Here is a 6000-nt window from a genome sequence, read left to right on the forward strand (position 1 = left end):
TTTTCACTCAAAATTCGGCCTTAATTTCCATTTCGCTTACCCCTGAATTAATGTTGAGTTTTTTTTTTGAACCCAACAACAAGCGGATAAGTGCCTAAGAACGTATAAACACTCGAAATATAAATTTTGACAATCCCCGAGTCAATTACAACGACTTTTCTCGTGACGTCCGTATGTACGTATGTGCGTATGTGTGGATGTATGTCGCATAACTCACAAGAACTGTATGTCCTAGAAAGTTGAAATTTGGTACGTGGACTCCTAGTGCGGTCTAGCTGTGCACCTTCTCTTTTGGTTGCATTCGGGTGTTTCTAAAGGGGTCTTTTGCCCATTTTTTGGGGGAAATCATTGTTAATTTCGATGTATACTTAAGTGGTGTTATAATTTGGCGGGCACTTGGCGATATATCGCCAGCCTTTTGGTCGCCAAGTTTTCGACAAATTTAGCGCTTTTTTTAAAAAAAAAATCTTGTTTTGATTTGGCCACTGTTGGTGATATTTAGAGAGTAACCTATTGAATCACATTAAAATTACCAATAATGGGAAAATGACATTAAATTGGAGTAAAAGGAAGTCATGTGATGCACACATCAGCTCGTTTTTTCAACGGAAACCAAATAACCAAACATGTGTAACAAAGCTAACAAATAATGAACTACAAAAAAGAAAAAAAAAAAAAAAAAAAAAGAATAACTAGAAATCGATGTTAAAAGACCGGTAAGTACTCAGATTTTGGCCCCAAAAGGTCAAATGATTACCCACGTGATCAGTCACATCCAGTAGGAATCGGAAGCGGCACCAGACAATAGGGGAAAACGATGTCGCTAGTTATACTCCAATCGAGGGTTTTAGATGTACCTGATGGCCATTGGAGCACCCGATTTTAACCTTCTTGGTGCGAGTGGGTGGGGAATCCATTATTACTATCATTAAAATCGTTAAAAACTACCGTAAAGGACTCTGAGGCTTTTCAGCCCACGCCCATAACTGCGTCTTTGCTGGTGGGCATCATCTTTACATGGTTGAGCCAAGCCAATTGTTGTACTATTAGAAGTTCAATCCATTGATGTACAAAGTGTTTTAGAATGGACTCCCCAAACTTAAAATCACGCAACAGCGAAACAGTGAGAGACAAAAAGATAAAAGCAGTGGTATATTGGACAGACAGGTCAGGAACTTATTAGATACTGATTTTGAGAAATTTAGTTCCAAGATTGGACATTAGAAGGCACTGCAGTCAAAAATGGCTTTTGAACTGTGCATGAAAGTGTGCTTAGTGATTCCATGTGGCCACCTTTCACACAGCAATAACATGATGCAACCGAAGGTTAAAATTCGAAAAGGCCCGGGCATCCCTTTAATAGAAACGAGAGACTTCGAACGATTGAGAAGAGATGAAATGGAGAGAGTGAAGATTTTCATTCGTGAAATCAAGACCCCAAGTCACGTGATAGATTTTAAAGCAAAGCATTGGAAAAAATCAGGTTTATTTAGCTTGTTTCACGCAAAACGTGACAACCATTCGCACTTGTTGAGTCACGTGACTTGGAGTCTTTGGGTCAGCTTTTGCTAAGCCAATGATTGAACTTGCTCCCTCCATTTTAATTCCTGCTCTAAGCTTCGAACCCCTTCGTTTGCGTAATGTAACTGTTACGAAAGGTGACCATATCGAAGCGATTGTAATGTGATCCGACCTCTGTTCATTAAGCACTATTTGAAAGAAATTTTTACAGAAGATTACACTCTGATGTCCAATTTTTGAACTACTTTTGAACAAATATAATATAAGAAACATTAATAATAAATTCTAGCCTGGCTGTCATACAACTTGTTTCATTTCTTTGGATCTCACAGTTTCGCTGTTATTTCAAAGCTTTTGAGTCTTTTCAGAAAACTCTGTAAAATAGGGGTGAACAGGGGTGCACCGAACTTAAATTTTTAGGAAGGCGGAAATTCTCAATTTACCGAATGGAACTCCAGTTTTTGCCAAATGATAATAATTTTGCGGAATGGATCTTCAAGTTTCGCCGATGGATGATAATTTTGCCGAATCATCAAATTTCGCCAAATATGGAAATTCTTGAGAAGTCACAGTGACTTCCCATGACCTCCTATCGGGGTGATCCTTGTATATTTAAAAAACCGGCAAAAGAAAGGGAGCTGCCGCCTTTTTGCACCAAAGCTCTTTCTACTTTTTCAGTTATCATCTTCAGTTAACAATGTATTTCAATAAATTTTCTAAATTTCGTCTTTTAACTTAAGAAATTTTAGACATTGCAGTTTTATGAAGCAGTTAATGGAGTCAAAATTGGTACATTCAGTTGTTGCTCAGTTTGTGTTTTTAACCGTTAAAAAAATTATTTTGGAATCCAAGTCGGTTGCATAAACTTGCCCCGGACAGAGGACACGTTTACGCATCTTTATTTTGACATCTAACGTGGTTTTGTTAGTGTTTTCAACAGAATGTCTTACTATCGTTAAAATAAAGCAAATGTATTACAGACTGAATAGTGTATAAAGTAAAAACTGAACGGGCATGAAGACATCAGCACTACATGACTGTAAGCTATAAGATACGAATTTAACTCAATTAAAAATTAAATGGTGATTTTCAAAACTAAATAGCCTGAAAATACTAAAGTTATGAGACAGTGTGGAGCGAAAAAAGCGTTCGGGCACGTTCAGAAGTAAGACACATTAAGAACGTGCATAAAGGTGCTCAGACGTCAACGCGTAAACTTGCCCCGTCGCCAAGTTTGGATTTATTTTTAAGGAGCAAAAAAATTTAATAACATTTCAGTTCATACAAATACAATTCTCAAAAACGGATAAAATTCTGCTAATATTTATATATTTGTTCTTTCTTAACTAAGTTTTATTTATTCACAATAAACTTCAAAACTTTCAACTCAAAATTTACTTGTCTTGGAAGAAAACAGATTATTATTTCCGCATGCCAGGCCGAAGCTCGACTGATGCTCTAAAACTTGTGAGGATATTTGCTACGGAGCAGCATCAATCTGTTACGACTGTTGGTTCTTCAGTTATAATTCGTTTTGAAACGAGCTGATGTGTGCATCACATGACTTCCTTTTACTCCAATTTAATGTCATGTCCCCATTACTGGCAATTTTAATGTGATTCAATAGTCTACTCTCTAAATATCACCAACAGTGGCCAAATAAAAATCAAATTAAAAAAAAAAAGTCGCCAAATTTGTCGCCAAGTTGGCGACAGAACATGGCGACCAAAAGACTGGCGATATATCGCCAAGTGTACCCTAAATTATAACACCATTTGAGTCTACATCGAAATTAGCAATGATTTCCCCCCAATAAGGGGCAAAAGACCCCTTTAGAAACACCCGAATGCTACCAAAAAAGAGGTGCACAACTAGACCCCACTAGTAGTCTACGTACCAAATTTCAACTTTCTAGGACATACTGTTCTTGAGTTACGCGACATGCATACGCACATACGCATATACATACATACAGACGTCACGAGAAAATTTGTTGTAATTAACTCGGAAATCGTTATTATGGATATTTCGCGTGTCTATACGTTCTTAGGCCCTTATCCACGTGTGGTTGAGTGGAAAAAAAAAAAAAAACTCAATATTTATTCGGGGGTGACTAAAACGGAAATTAAGTTCGATTTTTGAGTGAAATTTTTTTCGCGAATACAATACTTCCTTTTTTGTAAAAGGAAGTAATAAGAGCACTGCGTAAACGTTCCCCATGTGTAAACCTGATCCGGGTTGATGAAAAATAAAACTTAGTATAACTGCTTCGAAACAGCAATTAAGAAATCTGTCAAAACTGTCTTTCTATCAGAAGCATCAACACAAATGGCGAATCATACCCCTAAAGAGCAAAAACAAAACAAGCATTTGCTCCTATCTTTCGAGCAGGCAGATACATGACAGTTTTATGCTGATCCCTGTTTCTCTTCCTTTCCTCACCGAAACCCACAGGGATGTTAATCACGAGACAAAGTTCGCAATTAGTCCAATTAATTCCCTGATATCCCTGAAAAATCGCACCTAATACGACGGTTAAATGTACCACTTAATGAGAAAACTGCGAGGTTATAATTTCCCGATTAAAGTAAACAAAGTGCTTTTAATTGTTTCCTTGGAATGTAAAGCATCGATTTATGGGTTAGGTAAGGAAGGAGATATAGAGAGTTGGATATATTTGTTTTAAAACTCCATTTTCAAAAGCTGAGGAATAATTAAAATGTTTTGTCAACTTATCTTCAGCAAATATTTGAGGTGCCAGACTGTGTGATTGAAGTGTTATGAGCTAATCAATGCTCTTTTGCAATTTAAAGTTTCTCTTTTGCAACTTAATTTATTTTTAAAATTGGCTGTTTTTTTTGAGCAATCACGACTGCTTATTGTTCTCATTTGACTGTTTTTGGCGTGCTATCATTTTATTTTTCAGCACCCTCCGCAGCATCACCGTCGACCGGCTCCTCACGATGCTACTCCTATAGCGAAAGCCATCTCCAGGTTGCGTCAATATCCTACATTTTCACGCATACATACACGCACGTACAAACAAACACATACACACACATACATGCACCCAGGGCCGTCCCAAGAGAGGACGGCGCCCGGGGCGAATATTTTCTGACGCCCTTTTCCCACATGCAGAATGTTGGTTTTTTGATAGAGTATCGAACATTTTTGTATCAATTACATTACATAATTGAACATGCAATCTGAAATCTAACGTGTTAGATTTTAAAAACTATTTTTTAAAAAAGAATAATACCTAAAAAGAATTTGAAATGTAGTAAGAGCTTAGTTTTTGCCGCCCCTTCATAACTTGGCGTCTGAGGCGATTACCCCGCTCGCCCCCCTCTTCGGACTGCCCTGCATACACCTACACACATACACAAACACACATACACACAACTACCCACATATTCATGCCTGCACACAGACACAAACACATATGCCTACACACATACACATACCCCGCCCCCACGCACACAAACACTCATACACACAACTATCAACACTCATGCCTGCACACAACTATCAACACTCATGCCTGCACACAGACATAAACACACATGCCTACACACACATACACATACCCCTACACACAACCCTCCCCCCCACACATAAACACACACGCCTACATATACACACACTCGTGATTGCGAAAAACATAATTTGAATTCAAGAGGTCAAAATTCAAATTATTATTTTTTCTTTTTTTTACTTCCTTTTATCAAAAAGGAAGTATTGTATTCGCCAAAAAAAAAAAAAAAAAAAAAACACTCAAAAATCGACCTTAATTTCCATTTTGACGTCCGTATGTATGTACAGTAGAACCTCGATTATCCGAGCTAATTGGCACCGCTATGTCGGAAATCTTGGTTAATAGAAACTTTTCATTAATACCTGTTAGGATCTCTGACTTTTAAAAAGTATTAATTAAAATGCAATAGAATATTTTTAAAAGATAAAAATGGACCATGTAAAAAGCAATGTTTTACAGTTAAAAAACTAAAATAGAATGTAACTTGTAGTAAGTTTTTAAAAAATATTTATTTATTTATTCATTTTTTTACAATGCCGTGTTAAATATTGAAAGATGCGTTTAAAGAAAGAAACTTCTAGAAAATATTCTTATTTTTAAATTTTAAACCCTTCATTTAATATTAAATTAAAGTTTTTCTTCTTTCTAATAGACTTAGGTATCGGTTCGGTTAACAGAAACCTCGGTTAATCGAATCTCGGTTAATCGAGGTTCTACTGTATGTATGTGCGGATATGCGCATGTATGTCACATAACTCAAGAACGGTATGTCCTAGAGAGTTGAAATTTGGTACGTAGACTCCTAATCGGTTCTTGTTGTTCACCTCCCATTTTGGTTGCATTTAAATGTTCCCAAGGGGGTATTTTACACCTTTTTGGGGGGAAATCATTGTTAATTTCAATGAAAACTCCAGTGTGTTATAAATTACAAACACTTGACGATA

Source organism: Uloborus diversus, chromosome 1 (genome assembly GCF_026930045.1).
Source record: "Uloborus diversus isolate 005 chromosome 1, Udiv.v.3.1, whole genome shotgun sequence".
NCBI classification, from domain to species: Eukaryota; Metazoa; Arthropoda; class Arachnida; order Araneae; family Uloboridae; genus Uloborus; species Uloborus diversus.